The sequence below is a fragment of the Lacerta agilis genome, chromosome 6 (assembly GCF_009819535.1).
Source record: "Lacerta agilis isolate rLacAgi1 chromosome 6, rLacAgi1.pri, whole genome shotgun sequence".
Classification (NCBI taxonomy): Eukaryota; Metazoa; Chordata; class Lepidosauria; order Squamata; family Lacertidae; genus Lacerta; species Lacerta agilis.
Genome location: NC_046317.1, coordinates 35093830 through 35114848, shown reverse-complemented (window position 1 = coordinate 35114848; position 21019 = coordinate 35093830). Strand labels below are relative to the sequence as shown.

Genomic DNA, 21019 nt, shown 5'->3' with positions numbered 1-21019 from the left:
ATTCTTTCCTCTCTCGTAATCATGCTGCTGCCCTTACTTTAAGTAGCATCTTCTTGTTCAGTAAGCCAACCTGGCTATATTTATTATTCCAAGCTCTGTTTATTAAAGAAGCAAAGGCACATTCACCGTTACATCTAGTCTGTGCAATTTTGCCTAATCTCAGGAAGTGATTAAAGCTTTTGGGTACAGAATTTGGCTGGAGCATTAAAAGGGGTGGGGAAGAATAAGTTGCAATCCTTTACTCCATGGGTAGGCAAACTAAGGCCCGGGGGCCAGATCCGGCCCAATCATCTTTTAAATCCGGCCTGCAGATGTTCCAGGAATCAGCGTGTTTTTACATGAGTAGAATGTGTGCTTTTATTTAAAATGCATCTCTGGGTTATTTGTGGGGCATAGGAATTTTTTCATTTTTTTTTCCAAAAATATAGTCTGGCCCCCTACAAGGTCTGAGGGACAGTGGACCGGCCCCCCACTGAAAAAGTTTGCTGACCCCTGCTTTACTCGCTTACCTGGGAGTGAGTCTCATTGAACTCAGTGTAGCTTACTTCTGAGTAGACTTCTAAAAGAGTAGAATCCTAGAGTTGGAAGGGACCCTGAGAATCATCTAGTCCAACCCCCTGCAATGCAGGCATATGCAGCTGTCCGACACAGGGATTGAACCTGCAATCTTGGCGTTATCAGCACCACGCTCTAACCAACTGAGCTATCCGAACTGAGGGTTGAATCCAACAAAGTCATTCTCAGACATGCCTAACTTACCAGTAAATCCATTGATTTCAATATGTGTAAGGAGAGTATGTGCACATGTTTCTCTCTCACTTGTATACATCTTCTACATACATATTATAGTAGCATGAAAAAGCTTCCCCCTTTGCTGATTTGCACAAAACTGCCTTAATAGAAGCACTGTTTCTGAGAATCACCATTTTCACTATGTAGGTTTTATTAGTAACTCACCTCCTCTTCTGTCATTTATGATAAATAATGTTTATCGACGTTCGTTTCCATCAGCGAAATAAAGTGTCAAACAGCCCATCAGTATTTTCCCATTTTCTTTGCCCGTTTCACGTGATGTGCTTTTTATGTTACATGCCTGATTAAAAATTTAAACATTGTCACCATCAGTGTTAAAATATCCTGCCAGCGTATCTCTAATTATGCTTATTCTGTCTGCTCCAAGCAGGGTATGACATTTCTGGGGCAGGATCTGGCTGGTGATAAGCTGCACAGCAACTATCCAAAGCCATTTCTTTAAAAAAGAAGAGATTCTTGCTTTTACAAAATCTTAGTCAACATATTGAATGGTAGCAACTGCTGTGGAAACATAGACTTCGGCTATTGTCAGTTGACGGGCAACAGGGCTTTCCTTTGTGTAATGCTGACACTTAGGAACATAATAAATTTCTTCTGGGATCAGACTAATTTCCATTTAGCTAATATTCTGTTTCCAGCATCAGGAAGTCAAATGCCTCCAGAAGGAATAATAAGTAAGGCACAAAGAAGTAATCCAACTTCTAGTATTCAAAGGTATACTTGTTCTATACCTGGAGGCTCCATGTAGGTTTACCAATGGCTAATTGGCCATTACAGCTATCTTCCTTAGACATCTATAATGTCAGATTGCAAGGAGCATGTTAGTCCACAGGAACATAATTTTATTTATTTATTACTATTATTTATTAAATTTGTATACCGCCTTTAATCCAAAGATCTCAGGGCAGTTCACAGCACAGAAACAGAAAATAAAAACACCAAGTACATAATAAAAACAAGAAAAAGAACATAGCAAACCCATAACACCCCCTTCCACAAACACCCTGGCGAGCCTCCCTGGGGAGGGAATTCCACAAGAACCACTGCAGAAAAGAATAGGGAAGTATCTCTGAAAGTTGCCAGAGCCATATGACTTCCAATTTGGACCACATCCAGTCCATCTATGGAAAGGTTTTCTCTCTTACCTCCTTATTGGGCAGTTAATTGAACCAAGATAGCTGCAATAACTTTTAAGACAGTAATCTTTAAAGTTATATCACCTACATTGGTTCAGTTAATTGCCCAATAGAAAATGGGATTGATTTCCAGTACAAAAAAAAATAAGAAATTGCCCATGCCTCTCCATGTTGTTCAAATGAATCCACAATGGTAAAGAAAGGATTTGGGAGTCATAAAGGCTGAATTCCAAAATATTAAGTTTAATATCTTAAGAACATTCAACTTATTAAGCTCATTGGCTGGTACTGTATGGTTACCAGACGTCCCCATTTCCCGGGGACAGTCCCCGGATTTACAAATCTGTCCCCGGAACAAAATCCGTCCCTGGAATGTCCCCGGATTTCATTTAATGTCCCCGGATTTATATTTTAAGTGTTGTAGATTTATTAGTAGGGAATGAATGTTGTGTGCTTGTTTCAACAGCACAAAACACATCATATGGGGACTTCCGGCGAAGCAAAATGGCGGGCGTCACAGCAGCCAGCAGCTCCTGAAGCCAGCCAGACTCCACTGTGCTACCAGGCTGGCTCCGGACTGCTGAGACTGCTGCTGCCGCCAACACTGCCAAGGGGGCACCAGGGACGCCCGCCGCATCAACTGGGGGAACCACTGCCCCCCGTGACCCAAATCGAGCCAGGAGCGAGAGCACCCGGCCACCCAGCCAACTGCCCAGCGGTGCTCCGGGGCCAGGAAAACCCTGGAGCCAATGCAGGGAGAAGGAGGAGATGAGAAGGAGAAGGAAGAAAGAGGAAGAGGAAGGAGAAATAAGAGGGGAGCCCCGACCTTGCCGCACTGCTGAGGATGAGAGGAAGAAGAAGAAGAAGAAGAAGAAGAAGAAGAAGAAGAAGAAGAAGAAGAAGAAGAAGAAGAAGAAGAAGAGGAGCAGGAGGAGGAGGAGGAGTTTGGATTTGATATCCCGCTTTATCACTACCTGAAGAAGTCTCAAAGCGGCTAACATTCTCCTTTCCCTTCCTCCCTCACAACAAACACTCTGTGAGGTGAGTGGGGCTGAGAGACTTCAGAGAAGTATGACTAGCACAAGGTCACCCAGCAGCTGCATGTGGAAGAGCGGGGACGCGAACCCAGTTCACCAGATTACGAGTCCACTGCTCTTAACCACTACACCACACTGTTAAGAGAGCGCCGGGAGGGCAAGGACACATGGCCAAGCCCAGGCCCAACCTGAGCCTACTCCACAGAGGCTAGCACTCCAAGAGAGCAGGTTGGGGCCCAGAGGAAGGCCGCGCAACAGAGGAGACCACAAAAGAGAAGATATTGCTTCTTATTTTTTTAAAAAAATAACTTTTTTTTAAAAAAAAACTTTTCTTTCTCTTTTCAAAAAAAAAAGTGTCCCCGGATTCTTTGAAAAAAATCTGGTAACCTTATGGTACTGCCCTCTGAGTAAATATGCGTATTTACTTCCTCTGTATATGACTCAGCATCCCAGTTCTTAGAGCAGGAGCGGGGAACATGTGTCCCTCCAGATGTTGTTGGCATCCAGATGTTCTCACAACAACCTCATGCTCTCCCAGAATGGTAAATGATCAGGGATATTGGGAGCTGCAGTCCAACAATATTTGGAGGGGCACAGTCCCCCCCCCAACCATGGACGACAGACAAAGATGATCATCGGTAAAAGCAAATTATTTCTGCAGCAGTGTTACAAAATGTTAGCTCAATGGGGACAGTGAGGAGGGAGTCAAGGTACAGAGTACTGTATGTGACTGATGCTAAGGGATACTCTCTGTTTATGCCATTTAAGTTTTGTTTTTTTGTAAATCATTCCAACGGTTCATCCATGTGAAAACCATAATTCTGTCAAGGTCAGGGAGTCACAGAAATTTCCTGAAAAATCACTTTCATTTCAGCAGGTAAATAAAGACTCGTTCTTCACAGCATTCTAAGTAGGCATACCATAGAACAGTTAAATTATGAATACAGCACATATGTTCCAAATCATATCATTTACGGCACACTTTAGCATAGAAAGAATGCTTAGGAGAGAATGGTGGAATCATTCACTAAATGCATTTCAATAACGTAATTTAGTTCATTAAAGTCACCCCATTTACAGTAAATCAAGATCATCATCGGCATTGCAGACAGTATACAGTTGTTTGTTTGAATAGTTAAGCTAGGCAAGTCAATTTCTTCTGAAGGTCAAGGACGCCGTTGTTTCCATTTTCTGTTATAAAAAAGATACAGCCTGTATCATAAGATAATAGAGTATCATCTCAACATAATCAAACAACACCCCCCTTTCCCAACCCCTGGTTGGTTATGTAATAAAACTGTCACTGTAAAATATATTTAAATATTAAAAACTATTTGCATAAAACATTTCTCCAACAGAGCCTCTCTCTCTCTCTCTCTCTTTTTAAACAAAGTGCACAAACTTGTAACTTTGAAAGGCTTTGTTTCTGCAATTTCACACTCCATAGTAAGGATAGAGATTGCTTCTTATTTTTACAACCAATTGCTTGGCCCACATAAATGTTGTTATAAAAGGGATATTTTCTTTTCCTTTGTAAGATGTTCATTCTATGATTTTTTTTATTCTCCGTACCCACCTCTTATTCACACAACAACCTTGTGAGGAAGACAGAGACAGGTCATGGCTGTACTTGTGCTTTGCAACTGACTGGGGATGTGGACTCGGGTTCCCCTACTTCTATAATAACGCTCTGGATACTAACTACACTGAGGCAGGAGGTTGTTCCCCACTTAAAATCACTTCCACTGTTGCTATTAACTGGGGTAGGAAGGACGAAGAACTTCATATGGATAATTTGAAGTCGTCGTCGTCGTCCCCACACACATGGAGCAAATAGCAAATTTTAATTAGGAAAGCAGGTTTACCCCTCACCCTGTACCACTCACTGTCATAATTTGAACTGCACGCCTCACCTTCCCTGCTATTTATTTTTCTTAAAAAGACATGATAGATCCTCATCATGGATCTCCATCATGTCAAACATTCTCCTAAGTCACAGGGAATTTAAGACACAATTCTTCAACAATGATTTCCTTGGCCTAGTTGTTCCCAACCGATAGCTTGATATTCACCAGTAACTGGTGTCTTGTAGATAGGTAAGTTGTTCAATGAAGGTTCACACATTACACAGAAACACAAGTGACTCGAGGAAAATGCAGAATCATTGATTTTACTCGTGTGGAGAACCATGAATCCCGGTGGTCCTTGGAATGCCCAGATTTCACTACAGCTGAGAAAAGAGGAGTAAGAAATTCATCGTGTAAATAAAGTGGAAGCGTCCACAAATAATCTTTTACACCAAGGTGCAGTGGCAAATAATAAGGGTATGGGTAAGGTGTGATATAAATCACCCAAAGTTTCTCAGCAGCCTGGAAGTATGAGACTCTCATCTCAATCTTTCTTATTTTTATTAGTACTCAGTGACATTATGCTTTCCCCCAGTATTTTAACTAGTTAAATAATATCTTTATAACAAATCTTCACTTTATATCCTAAGATACAGTACTGTACTATATTCACAGGAATAATTGTCAATAATTTTTAAAACAGTTTTTTGTCGCCCAATATTTTTTTAAAAAACTATTACTTTCTTGGATAGTTTTCAAACAATATGGGATGGCGACTGGGACATTTTAGCCTTTGGGGCATCCCCCCCCCATCCTGGTTCCTGCAGAGGGTCATCCATTTAAGTTCAGACAATGGCATTAGTCATTCTCTGATCAGAACAGCTATTGGCACCATTATTTAGCACCTCTTTACTGGGGCTGGATTTATCTCTCCTCAGTAGATAAACACTTCACCCCTGCTAATTAGTGACTCCACACGATATCCCTGAATAAAGTCAAAAATGGAAGCTTGGCTTTTAACATTTTGTTCAGTCATGGACATATGATTAGTCTGAGGAGACGAACAGTCTTTCAGCCTCAATCTCTCATTTTATAAAAGCTGAGCAATAATTTCTTCCCTCACAGATTATTTTGAAGAGACAGGTTATAATGCATTTTAGACATTATGCATGTTGACATTGAAATGATGAATAATATTTAATTTGCACCTGAAACAACCAGACAGTATTTCCAAGCTTTGTATATCAGTATGTATTGTGTCCAAACTCTCTTCCCTTCTTCCAGTGGAGATGGACTTGTGTCATTCAAGTGGGGTGGGTAGGACTTGCTTCTTTTAAATATTGTCTGGTGAGTATTTTAGTGTGGATGTTGTTTCTTGCTGTATTGTCTTTGTTCCTTTGTTTTTCCTGTGGAAGTCACTTAGAAGCATTTGAGTGCAAAAAAGTGACCGATAAATAAATATCCCTCCACAGAATAAACTTGACTAACAGGGATGCAAAAAGGCCACACTTCCTGAAATCTGCCCACCCGCCTGCTTTCACAAAGCTGAGGTGAAGGGAGCCATTTGCATTCAAAATGAGCCAGGCTGGTGCCCCCAGAGCAGTATACCAGACACTAACACCACTGAGGACCTGCTAATCGGTTGCTCTTTTCACACATCATTGAGGCTTAGTAGTCAGGAACCGGTAGGCTTCAACAGTTGCAGAGCAGAGCCCAGCACTGGTTTACTCATGCTAATGATATCTCAAAGATGTCAGCTGAGAGAGAGAGAGAGAGAGAGAGAGAGAGAGAGAGAGAGAGAGAGAGAGAGGTGTCCGCTCCATTCCAAGGATGTTGTTTCTGCTGAGACCACACAGCAGCCTCAAAGCACCATCCAAAACAATAAAATCTACCCTGCCAATTGTGAATACCATGACTAAATGGTCTTCTTTACTAGGCAGGTAATTATGGTGCTGGAGGAGATTCTTGAGAGTTCCATGGACTGCAAGAAGATCAAACCTATCCATTCTTAAGGAAATCAGCTCTGAGTGCTCACTGGAAGGACAGATCCTGAAGCTGAGGCTCCAATACTTTGGCCACCTCATGAGAAGAGAAGACTCTCTGGAAAAGACCCTTATGTTGGGAAAGATGGAGGGCACAAGGAGAAGGGGACGACAGAGGATGAGATGGTTGGACAGTGTTCTCGAAGCTACCAACATGAGTCTGACCAAACTGCGGGAGGGAGTGGAAGACAAGAGTGCCTGGTCCATGGGGTCACGAGGAGTAAGTCACAACTAAACGACTAAACAATAACCAAAACGAAACAAAATAGGAAATTCTTTCCAGTAGCACCTTAGAGACCAACTGAGTTTGTTCTTGGTATGAGCTTTCGTGTGCATGCACACTTCTTCAGATACGAAAGCTCATACCAAGAACAAACTCAGTTGGTCTCTAAGGTGCTACTGGAAAGAATTTCCTATTTTGTTTCGACTATGGGAGACCAACACAGCTACCCACCTGTAACCTAAACAATAACCAAACAGTATTGTTAGGCTTAAAAACACAATCCTCTGAAAAGTTGTTCTGCTCAAGCTTCACTGGGTTGCATTCAACTACCTTTTACTCAGAGAAGTCCCACTGATATTAATGAACCTTAGTTATGGCTATTGATTTCAGCTCTTGGGAGAAGTTAGTTGAATACAACCCCCACTGAAATTACACCTGGAGTAAGAATAATGCCCACAGTTCCCACAAGTGACTGACATTATTTGTGCTGGCTTTTGGTGGGAAGGGATAAGGGTACACAGGAAAATATGAAGCTGCCTAATGCTGAATCAGAACATTAGCCTATCAAGCTCTGTACTGTCTGCACTTAGTAGCAACAGCTCTGAGGCAGAACATTTCCCCAGCCCTACTGGGAGTTGCCAGAGATTGCCAGAGACCTACCTACATTGGCTCCCAGTATATTTCTGAGCACAATTCAAAGTGTTGGTGCTGACCTTTAAAGCCCAAAACGGCCTCGGCTCAGTATACCTGAAGGAGCGTCTCCACCCCCATTGTCCAACCCAGACACTGAGGTCCAGCTCCAAGGGCCTTCTGGCAGTTCCCTCTCTGCAAGAAGTGAAGCTGCAGGGAACCAGGCAGAGGGCCTTCTTGGTAGTGGCGCCCACCCTGTGGAACACTGTCCCATCAGATGTTAAGGAAATAAACAACTATCTGACTTTTAGAAGACATCTGAAGGCAGCCCTGTTTAGGGAAGTTTTAAATGTTTGATGTTGTTGCTTTTTATTATTGTTATTGGTGTTCTGTTGGAAGCTGCCCAGAGTGGCTGGGGAAACCCAGACAGATGGGTGGGTTTATAAATATATTATTATTATTATTATTATTATTATTATTATTATTATTATTAAACCTGCAACCTTCTGCATCTACCACTGAGGTACAGTCCATGTACTGTGATGCCCTTGCAGTAGTTGACTGTATGTCCAGTCTAACACAAGGCAAGATTTGCCTCTACATCCTTTCCATACATCTGAATAACAGATCCTTACACAAAAAATATTGTGTATTTATTGTCCTTCTTAGATGTATATCTGTTACTAATTGAAAGCATTGGACCTATGGTTTGGACAAAATAACGTTCAGGCCCTAGAGGTCACTTATTTTTAAATTATGCAGGCTGAGACTAGTGACTTCTAAACCTGGTCCTGCAACCTGGGTGCACTTCTCAGCATAGCTATGAACTCGCCACACATCACCCTTATTTTGCTGTGGTACATATAGAGCGGACATGATAAGAGTTGTTGAAAGTGCAAACAAGGTCAACATTGTAAGGTGCTTCAGCAAATGAAAGTACTCACCTGAAGTATTCAAAGAAATGATTTTGACAATTGTTTTCCATGATTGTTTTAAAAATGGGAAGTTAGAGAATGAGAAACTTGCCAGGCAGCAGGGAACGCACTTGAGACCAATATGCTTCCCCATCTTCCAAGGCATTTGGGGAAAGAAGCTCTGGGCATGCACAAAGGCCACAGATGGCAGCTAAATCTTTGTAATAGGCACTATGGCCACAGCTGTCCCAGGAGTGACAGCTTGCAAGGAAATGGTCCTGGTAGAGATGATCTTGGCCACTGATGAAATCCTGGCAGTGCACACCAAGGCAGAAATGCCAAAGTTTCCGAAAGGATGGATTGTTTGCTGGTGGCAGGAATGGGGGGGTTAGCACCACAAAAGATTAGACTGGAGTATAACTGAGGCTCCACATGCCTTGCAGGATTCCAAGACCAACAGCCTGCAGCCCCTTTCAGGAAAGCAAAAAGAAGAGGTAGAAGGAAGTGAGCTTCCATCTGACATGGCACTCAGTCAACATAGCCCATTGCCTAGAATTCACTCGTCAGACTAAGCAAATCCCAGCAATTTAGTAGACCAAACGTCAGTTATGTGGGTCAGTCTCGGGTTCTATCACTTGACATGAGGTCAAGTCAGATTCTCATGTTCTATGGTATAAAACAGGAGAGCTGTAGACATCCAACACCCATCATCCTTGACTATGAGCCACACTGGTTGAGACTGATGGGATCTGGAGTCCATCAACATCTGGAGGGTCACATCACACCGGGCATAAAGTGATGGGTGGGAATAGACATAGTGGAGATAAGCGTCCACGTGAAATTGCAGTGATTTCAGTTATACCTACTTGCAGTGCAAGTTTGAAGGGGTTCTGAGCAAAGAGCCCCATAGTGGATCTCCCCTTCTATCAGCAGGCACTGGAAGGCTTACCAGATGGTGATGGTGAGCATTGGAGGCAGAGGGGGCAGTGCTCCAAACAGCAGCAGATGGGTGGATCTAGATGCCATTTAAATTTCCCACAATGCCCCACAGCAGCACTACATCTGTGGCTTTGTGAGAAGCCAGCTAGACTGGCCTACTAGTGCTACTCAGTGCCAGGATGAGGGGGAAAAATGTTTACAGCAGGACACACAACAAGTACCAGTAGTAGGCCCTGCCAGGCCTCTGGAGCTCCAGCAGTTGCCTTAGGATGGCAGGTGCTGATATTGACCTTGCCTGCTTGCGTGCATAACCCTATGATTACACAAATCACTGTCCCATGGATATACATTCCCTAAACTCCTGCCCACCTGTATCCTAGGCTTGCTTAAGCTTTTGTCTTTCTGTGTCTCTGTTCTTCAGACCTCCCCACCATAGGTGCCAACTCCCTGGGTTCCTGGGTGCTCAAGCACCCACAAAATTCCCCATGAAGGGTCCGGGTACCCTCAAATTTTGGTGCCTGAGCCATACATTCTGCATGGCACCCACGGCCCCAAGCACCTATGGTCACGGGGTCAAGTTGGCACTCCTACTCCCCACCATACCCAGTTCCTTCATTTTTGGATGGATGAATTGTGCCTGGATTCAGGTGTTACCAAGAAGTTCTACCTTTAAAATTGGTGTTTCATCATGCAGATCTCTCAGGTGCGCAGGTGGAATAAGCTTACAGCCTGACCTTGCATTTACTGTACTTACTTTTCGAATCCTGGTCTTGTAATGGCTATGGATAACTCAGTCATCTGTACCACTAATTGGATAGACTAGATTAAATTAGATGATTAGATTAGATTAGATTAGATTAGATTAGATACTAGGTATGTTAATAGGATACTGTTATTTTGTTACAATGTCCATAGAGACAAGTAAGGTACTACCCCAAAAGTCTGTTTACAATCTGGAAATTTTACCATTGTGTTATATGTAGCAAGGGGAGAGGATGTTGTGCTTGGGGGGTAGTCATGGATTGGTCTCTTTGGTGGATACACTGTGAATCATCACCCAAACGAATGTTTAATAAAGCAATAAACCTGTTCAAGAAATCAATTAACTGTACTGCAAGGTTATGCTTTGAGTCTGTCTATACCATGGGAAAGGAACCTAGCCATTAGGTTTATATGCAATGTGGATAGCTGTGCCGCATAAAAAATTAAGCAATTAGTGATCTTAATTCTCAAAAAGAACTGCCTGCTACTGTATATTACTACAGCTTTTGCTCAATTAAAATAGTTCATAGTCAGCAAAAACAATTTCTGCTCTGTAATGACATAATGAAATAATTATATGCAAAGGAGGACTTCTGATCTTTTTAATTATTCTATTCTTCATTTTTAAAGGGGCTATTTGAAAACGCACTCTTATAATTGATTGCTATAAATCAGTCAAACGCATTCTAAGGATCATAAATATTCTAACTTTTAAAAGACAAAGAAATGCTAAATATTCAATGAAATCCTTCAACATTCAGAAAATTTAATCTAGGGTAAAAGGATAGAGTGCTCTTTTGAAAGTAAAAAGTAAATTTGTTGTCCTGTGAAAAATGAAATATCTTGAATGTCAGTAACAGAAATGGAATTAACAAGAGATCTTTTTATTGTTTTTTAAGGTCATTAGGCTGTGAATTCTATAATTATGGAAATTGTCAGTCCAGTTCTGTAGAATGTTTGCTCCCATCCATAAGGTATTGGAATGTTCAATCAGTCTCTCTCGTGGGAAAGTTAGGTCATAACTGTAAGTGTACCAGCAAAATTGAATTAAGCAAAGAGATTTCATTAGTATTTATAGCCAGAAGGCATCTGTAAAAGTACAGGGCAAAGAAGTTATGTGGAAGTCAAAGGAGAAAAAAATGGGTTTCCAGTGACAAAGGCAAATCTGAAAGAGATATAAGTGTATAATGAATAAAGGCTATTGAACGCTGTTCTGAAGAAGGAGTTGCAAAGATGTCAAATATTGATTTTTCTCGGGTATGCCTTTGGACTACATATGTAATTGTTTGGATTTGCTGTCTTCATGATACAACAATATTTGTTGGCGAAGGTTAAAAAGCAGGGTGGGAAACAACCCAAAAGTCAGGAACGTGCTGGAGAATAACTACAATAATTTTTACAGGAATTATTTCAGGAAAGAAAGGTAGTTCCTTTTTGCTGCAATTAACTATTTCTAGAATAACATAAAAACTTTTTTTCTTTTTAGTGAAATACCATATGATATCTAATAGTATGGTGGCAGCTGTTGGATGGCCTTCATATTGAAGAACACTGATATTATTGATTGTAATTGTCAATTCACACACCACAGATTCCCCGGGGGAGGGGGGGCATTGTAGCATGTACTTGCCCACAAAAAACATTTTACATGTGAGATTTGTTTTTCATCAGGATAACTGTAGGGACATACAAAATATGGTTTCAGTGTATCTGAAGAAGTGTGCATGCACATGAAAGCTCATACCAATAACCAACTTAGTTGGTCTCTAAGGTGCTACTGGAAGGAATTTTTTTATTTTGTTTCGACTATGGCAGACCAACACGGCTACCTACCTGTAACTAAAATATTTAATGCCTGCCTTGTGTATCAGATATCATGGATGGATGTAGTCACCTTGAGGACAGTCTTAGGATAGTTTATTCAGTATTACAGTCTATTATGCAGACATTGGGTGGGATCCAACTAATACATCATGTACTTTGTCCTTTTCTTTTATCTTTAAATATTTTATAATCCCCCTGTATGGCATTTTAGCGCCCCTCCGGATGCTTTTCAGACCAAACTATACATTTCACATAGTTCTGTGGTTTTGGTTGTTTATGAGGATGAGGATGACAACAGGTAGGTTACCACAACCAGAACACAACATTCATATTAAAGCACAATACCGAACAATATTTCAAAAAGGAGTTTAAAACAACTGAAAATTACAAAAACAAAGTGGGTCCTAAAAATATACATCTCAAGTGTCAAAAGGGTAAAAAATTGCAATATTAGAAGAACAAAACATCACCACAAAATATTCAATGAACATTAGCACAAACCGCAAACTTAGATACTTAATTCAAGGGGGAAACAAAACAGCCATTGGTAGCTTCCTGTTGAGTAAAATACTGGCAGGGGAGAAAGGAGTTGTTTAACCCCTTTTCTTCCTGGTCATATTTCTCCTCATAATCAGTTGTTCTCCATATCTTTTCTACCCACAGGTGAAAAATATGGTGTCCCAGCATTATTTCTTACACACACACACACACACACACACACACACACATATAGGACTCTGATTTTGAGCAAAAGACTTGGTAAGGAAAATATTTTAACAGTACCTCTCTCTCTCTCTCTCACACACACACACACACACAACCACAAGGAACACAAACAATCCTCTTCTTGACCTGAAATCAGGGGAAACAACCACAGTGGGTGGAAGGAAGCTCATCTATTGTTCCTGTTCTGTACAATATCTGTAAAAGACAAACAAACAGTTTGAAAAGAAAAAGGAGTACATGGAATGTGCAGCTTGTACCTTAAACCTGAATGTTTACAGTGAGTAATTTGTGAATTCCAGCTGCCCATGTATTGACAATGCCAAGGCATTTCCAAATAGGGTGACCAGGTGCCTTACTTTATGTAGGTCAATCCTCAATTAGCAGGAGTCTGGTTGAAAGAATAAGTGATCTTAAGACAGGTGGATCAGAGACTTTGAAGTGGCCCATCAATGCTTAGCACCTCAATAGCAGGGAGCAGGCAGCCTTCCCCACTATAGTGAGATGCATTATTTAAACTGTGATCATTCTTTCTAAATTTCCATCTATACAGATATATATTGAAATACACAAATTTTATGCAAACCTGCATTTCCTCTTTTTTGGCGCTGCATAAGTGAGCGCCCTAGGCTGTAGACAATGTTAGTCCTACTCAGGGTAGACCCATTGAAATTAAAAAACCTAAGGGAGGCATGTTCCTTAACTTCAATGGGTTTACTCTGAGCAGGACTAACATTGGATGTTTACCTGCGGTTTCCAAAGTGACCCCTTTCTGAGTTACCACAATGCTTGATTATAAAGTGACAAAACTCCACTGCCATGATGTAGCATCTAAGTCATTGGCAGGTTTGCATATACAAGACAAGTTTCTGTCGTGTTTTTTTTTTCCCTGCCTCAGAATGACATGGCCAACTCCTTAAACCTTGAAAAAGAACTGCCCCCCTTAAACATCCTGGCAGGGAGGGGGGAGATGGCTTTTTATAAAAACCCACAGACACCTCCAAGGTGCTTTGCCTGTCCCATTGAAGTGGAAAGTTGTATAATTTAGCAAGCCATCAGATAGCTATGCATTACAATCCTGCACATTCTCTGAGCCAGGCTAATCTTTCCTGCTTGTTCTGCTAGAACTAAAGAGGCTGGAAGTTTTTGGAGCCCTGCTGGCAGAAGACAATGTTGCCTAAGCAAGCATTAAGAGATTATGGTAATGATAGGTATGCTTTCCCTAAATATAAGGTTCCATTAATCACACCATATTGAGATAAACCTGCCAGTGGACAGAGGAAACCAGAAATCAAATGCTGTGAAAGTTCTGACAGAGTGTTAAATAGAAACCCTTTAAAATGGAATTTAATTCACTGTGATATTATAGATATTTATGCATCAATAGGCAAGTGCAAATTGAGTTCGGGGGTCAGCTGTGGTGCTTGGAAAAATAAAAGCCTCAAATGAAACAAAAGGTGGCAGTTACCTGTGTCAGGAATTAAGAGTTTGTTAACCCAAATAGCAATCTCCAGGCTGATTACCGTAGTACCATGAGAGGGACAACAGACCAGCAGAATGGGAATCGCTTAGGAAAGCCACTCAAAAGAGTCTTTTGTTCTGTTACAACCAAACTTAGCAGGGAAATAAGCATACTTGTGCAATGCCAGGACACAGAAAGAAACCCAGGCCCTTCTTGTAGTCCTCTCTAGACATCTATGGAAGCTTGCTCACCCTACATGGGTTTCTCATCCATGATTATTATGTAATGAAAACACCCAGGTTTCCATGAAACCTGCACCAGGCTCTGCTCTGCAGTGGGGCTTCTCCTTCCTCCCCTCCCCATTGCAGCCGCAAGGGCAGATTTTGAAGGCATGCAGTGGGCTGTGGTGGTGCAGCATGGAGATGAAAAGCCAGATTTCCCTGTGCAAGTAGGAAGGCATCATCTGTCCTCGTGAAGTAACATAGATTGGCAAGAGTCACTGCGGAATGGTGGCTAGAGCAGAGCTTTCCAAGCTGTGTGTCATGCGAACATTCCCTGTGCTCCTCCCAGTTTAATCTCTGGTTTGCTAGTAAAACTGAATTACGTTGTCACGAAATGATGCGTGTCTAAAAAGTGTGTTGCCAACACAAAAAGTTTGGAAAGCTCTGGGCTAGAGTGTTGCCCAGGAAGATCCAGGTCACCTCCATACCACATATTTAAAGCATATGGCTTCTCCCAAAGAATTCTGGGGACTGTAGTTTTACCCCTCAAACCTAGAATTCCCAGCAACCTTAAGAACCTACCATTCCCAAGATTTTCGGGGGGGGGGGGAAGCAATGTGCTTTAGATGTAGAGTGTGAAGGTGACCCTAGTTGCAAATCTTTCCTCGCCTATTTTACTTTGGTGACCACTTGGCCACTTACTGTTACTGGGAGGCTACGTCCGCTGGCTCCCACCACGAGAAGGAAATCAATCCAGCTCCATCCATCAGCCTGGAAAGAGCAACTCTAGGGAGTCAGGAGTCCCTCCCACCCAGCCAACCATGCTGCCAAGAAACACAGTTGCCCTCTGAAATGGACCAGTGATATCATTAGACCAACTTGGCAGCCACCTAAGATGCAGACCTCAGAGGGGCACAGTTTCATGCAGATTGGCTTTTGATATATCTTATAAATTTCTGATATTTTACTTTTATTTTATTTTTTGATGATTTTATAATATTTGAAGTAATCCATTTATTAGATTTTTTTTTTTAATTGCATCCATGAAATACAGTGGTACCTCTGGTTACAAATGGGATCCGTTCCGGAGCCCCGTTCGTAACCTGAAATGTCTGCATCCAGAAGCGCCGCATCTGCGCATGTGCGCGACACGATTTGGCAGTTCTGCGCATGCGCATGGCGTCATTTTGCACATCTGCGAATGCGTAAACCGCCGAACCCAGAAATAACCTGTTCCGGTACTTCCGGTTTTGGCATGTTAGTAACCCGTGACGAACACAACACACAGCATTCATAACATGAGGTACAACTGTAGACAAGTTTTGATAGATGGTACTGAGTTTGCAAAGGAGCTGGAAATACTGTCAAACTTTGAGACAGAACAAGTTAGAAAAAAGGAGAAAGAAACAGCAGTTTGAGTATGAGGCTGTCCAAGATCCAAAGCTGACATTCAAAAGTAGCTTTCTACTGTGCTGCCTTAGTCATGGCTATGCAATCTGTTGAAGACAAACAGCTATAATTGTTCAATTCCCTATTTGACTTTCTGTATGATGTATCTACTGTATCAACAAACAAAAATCTGCTGAAGATGTACTTAAGGCCTGCAAGAATTTGGAAATATCACTGATGCACAACGGAAACAAAGATATGGATGCTAAAGATCTGTGTTGTAAACGTATAGTGATAGCTCAAAGACTTCCAAAGTCCATGCCACCACAAGGAATACTTGTCTTCATACTACAGCGAAAACTCCTAGATAATGTGCCTATTGTTTCTGTTGCTCTAGGGATCTTTCTCACACGTCCAGTGTCAGTGGCAAGTTGTGAATGCAGTTTCTCAAAGCTCATACTTATAAAAAGTTACATACGCTCGCTCAGCAATGTTTCAAAAGAGACTGGTTGGCTCGGCAACTCTATCAGTTGAACATGCCCAATAACCAGCACTTGTTCTGAAGGAATCAGCGACAAAATTTGCAAAGGAGATTTTGATGTGCCTGAAACTGAAGCTTTTAATAGACTTTAAATTTCAACATGACAATTCACAAGATTATTCAAAATTGTTTGTGTGTGAAAACATTTTCTTTTGTATTTGAGGAAGAACATCGCATTTTGTGGAAATCACTTATTCCTGCAATTTAAAATAAGTCCAGCAGTTTCAAGTGTTTTGCTTTTCGTTTTTTCTACAGGATATCTGTTTTTGAAAATTGAAGTTAGCCGGGGGAGTGCAAATAGCTAGCCTTGCCTGGGACACAAAACAGTCTGGCTTGAGAACCTATGGGAAGGTATACTCTGCCCTCAAACATCTCCCACAGGACTTGGGAAAGTCAGTATAATTTGGGGGGTTGTTGCTCCCACCCCAACGTTATTCCATATTACATATAAACTAACTTGAAGATTCTTTTATTGAAAGATGGGATCCAGATCATCACAATAAATAACTGTGAAAAAGATGGCTTTTGCTGAAACAGTTTCTCTGTTTTGTTTGATTTTATCAATACTCTAACTCAGCACCAAATCATCAGTTCTATGTCCCAACTGTTTGTTTGTTTGATTGCTGTTCCCCATGTTTGCTCCTTTGCATTTCCTCTTTTTCTGTTCTAAGTTAATTTTTTCTTTTCCACCCCTGGGGGGTCCCCCCCCACACACACACACCCTCCGTCCTCTGTTATTTTTCATTCACCATTGAGTTGTGTAAAAAAACCATAAAAGCAAAGCTTATGTGAGAGTCACCAGGTTGCTTGACTTATCTGAAAATAATACAGTGGCATTTTATCTATGGGAAATAACAAAAAATAAAATCCTCCTGCTCTTGCGCCAATAAGCTGTTTGCTGTAAGAACCAGCCAAGAGGTACAAAACACAGCTGAGGAGTGATCAAACGGAAAAGGACCCACAGAGACTGTCGTATAAAGTCTCATGTGAAAGCAGGGAATAAATATCCTTTCAGGTTCAGACTGGTTGCCTGGCATTTTTACCTATGAGTCAATAATAGGCAAACAGGCACAAATCATATCACATTGACATGATGAATCTATCTTTAATCTGGCTACTTAAATTTAGATAAGTTGAAACACTTCTTCCCATCAATTCCATTGCGAAGAAAAGTTTACTATAAATTGAACTGCAGCTTCCCCTTTTATCACACCAACACAACTTGGATCAACTTTTGTGCACACCACTCTCTTACAATGCATTGTATATTTGAGTTTGACAATCAGAAATGTCCACAGAACAAGAACTCAGTATGATAACCATGGATAACCTTTTTTTAAAAAAACATGGCAAAAATCATCTCATACCAATAGGGAAGCCTTTCAAGAACTCAATCATTGAAAACGTTTCTTAAGTGTTGTTTTATCTAATCATTACTAAAACCTATCTAACTGTTTCCCTACCTTATTGTTTTTCTACTCCTCAAACTAGCATGACCAAAATCCCTTATACCTAAGGAAGATCTTTGCTTGTTAACATCTGGTTGTTAAAATTGCTATATCCTTCCTGCCCATATCTACCAGTCCTAAAGTGTTGCATAAAGAATTGTTGCCTTTTTTCTTGTAGAAGCTAGGATGCTGCTATGAAAAGGACTGGGTTTCAATAGGGAGTTGTACTGTTGATTTATTGCTTCTATCAACTCCATTGTAACTGGCACAAGAGCCTGCTGCACACATGTGACTTGTTCCAGAGAGGTATGATGGTGCAACTCAAACTGCTGACACCTTGTATTTAGAATAAATTTGCATGTTGCCCATGATGAGCAAACTTTATTTGGGTCAATCTGAATAACCTTATGTAATGCACAAGACCATGTGTGTAGGTTGTTTGTTTTTGTTATTCATTTAAAACATCAGTCAATCAGTCAATCAATATTGCTGCTTTCCACAAGAAGGACAATTCTTTGCATGTGGAAGGTCGCTGGGTTGATCCCTGTCTTCCCAAATGGCATCAGAGTGGCGCCAAGATCAAGCTGTACCTGTACCTGTACCTGTGCGCTAAGGCTAAGAAAAGGACTGGCAATCAGGGGAGAATTTGGACTGACCTCTAGAGGTTCCCATGGACTGCAAGAAGATCAAACCTATCCATTCTTAAAGAAATCAGCCCTGAGTGCTCACTAGAAGGACAGATCCTGAAGTTGAGGCTCCAGTACTTTGGCCACCTCATGAGAAGAGAAGACTCCCTAGAAAAGACCCTGATGTTGGGAAAGATGGAGGGCACAAGGAGAAGGGGACGGCAGAGGATGAGATGGTTGGACAGTGTTCTCGAAGCTACTAACATGAGTTTGGCCAAACTGCGAGAGGCAGTGAAGGATAGGCGTGCCTGGCGTGCTCTGGTCCATGGGGTCACGAAGAGTCTGACACGACTGAACGACTGAACAACAACAACTAGAGGTTCACATGGCATTATCTCAAAGACTGTATTGGCAGAGCTCTTCCATGACAGTATTTGTGTACGGGTATCAGAATCAAGGATGGTAGAGAGAAAGTATGGTGGTAAAGGGGGGGGGGGACTCAATCTACAAGGGTGAAAAATGTATTTTTTATTCTTTTATGCATGCATGTATTGCATTTATCCCCCACTTTTTCTCCAAGGTGCTCAGAGTGGTATACACATGCACTTAATAGCTGCATCATTAAGTAATTGCTAACATATGTGATAGAGTCAACACAGACCTAACACCATAAATTGGGGTGAGGAACCACAACGGTCATTTGTATAATTTTATTATTCCCATTTTATAGGTGGAGTACTAGAACTGAGTATTATGATTTGCTGCAGTTGTATCATGTCTTTCTGGGAGGGAGTCCAGCAGTGTTACAGTCTCACAACAAACACTCTGAGGTAGGCCAGGCTAAGAGACAGCTACTAAACTGACTGGGTGAGAGGCTCTTGGGCCTCTCAGATTGATTCCCATTAGATTTTTTGTGGTCAGGTGCAGGAAGATCCAAGCACAGAATGCAAGTGCTCTAGTGCTGTGCCTTCCTATTTTCTAGGATGGCCGCTGTCCCTTGCTTACGGTATCTAAGCATCTTTATTCAAGATAGAACTACTGTTTCCAGTTGAATACACCAAAAGGCAGTGCCAACCAAGAGAGGGCAGCTGAACAGGGGTGTATAAAGCTGTGTCACCGACCCAAACTGTAAACAAACCACAGACCAAAATAAATTAAAATGGAGATAGCAATAAACTAATAAACAAACTGCCCTTACAGTCATTCAGAACATTTAGGCCTGAGGGAATTGTCAAATGTGGAAAGAGGAAGCAGGGGCGTAGGAAGGGGGGCAGTGGGGGCGGTCTGCCCTGGGTGTCATCCATGAGGGGGGTGACAAAATCCCCCCTGGGTGGATAGCTGCACTGCCCCCCTGGGCGCCAATTGCCCCCCTGGATGCCGATTGCCACACCGATTGCCCCTGGGCGTCGATTGTCCCCCTGGGCGGCTCGCCCCACCCCCAGATGCATGGCATATACCAGGTGCCCGAGCGGCTAGCTCCGCCACTGAGAAGTGCTTAGAAAAACAGGAAAAGGCCTTAGCCTGAGTCAGGTCCTTGAACCATCTAGTTCGGTATTGCCTACATAGACTGAGCACAACTCTCTGCAGTTTCATGCAGGGGCCTTTGTTGTCTTGAGATGCCAGGGATTGGACTTGGGACTGCCTGTGTGCAAAGAAGATGCTCCATCACTGAGCTACAGCCCTTCTTCTCATCAAGCCAGGACTGCAGATATGGCTTCCTCTGGCACTGCTCCCCACTTGTGGGATGTGACACAACGCATCAGCTGGTCTGCTTTGGTACACCATCCCTTAATTGTTTTCAACAAACTTTTAAAATGGGTGATGATGTGGGCAGGGATGCAGAGGGTCTTCTATTTTCAGGAATAAATATTTATTTGCAAAATAAATTCAGACTCTCAGAGTAGCTGGGCAATATCTGCAGCTAAAATACTTCCCCCCACTTCCGCACTAATCATATCATCATCATCATCTGTATACTGCCCTTTATCCAAAGATCAGAGGGCGGTTCACAAAAAAAAAATACAAAATGAGAATACATAATACATAATAAAACAAAAACAAATCTCCCTTTCTATCTCCCTTTATTCCCTAGAGTAGTATTTCCCACAATACAATGTGCCTTAACACTGTAAGTTACAGTTTTCACAGACGGCTGTTATTCCCTTTTACTTATCAGGACCCAATGATCAGAATCCCTTCAACACTTGTTATCCACTTGTTAGCCTAGGATAGCCATCTACGGTAGAGGAGCCTCGATCCCTATATCTCTTTCTTCAGAAACCTCTCTATATTGTGAATCATTTGTCGAAAGGGTTACGTGCAAACTTCCAGGCACATGTGGAATAGCTCTCAGGCACTACCGGTAGTTGTTCCCATCTTTTGCAACTACTAAAATCTACCCTTAGTCATTCCTCTACAGCTTTGGAACCCATTTTTTTATTA

At 41.8% G+C, this 21019-nt stretch overlaps 1 non-coding gene across 1 annotated transcript; it reads right to left on the bottom strand.

Annotated features, from left to right (window-relative positions):
* Positions 1-639: 639 nt before the first annotated feature.
* On the bottom strand, positions 640-713 carry TRNAI-GAU. Its single transcript has one exon. It is a non-coding gene; the product is annotated as a tRNA-Ile (tRNA).
* Between the last annotated feature and the right edge of the window lie 20306 nt (positions 714-21019).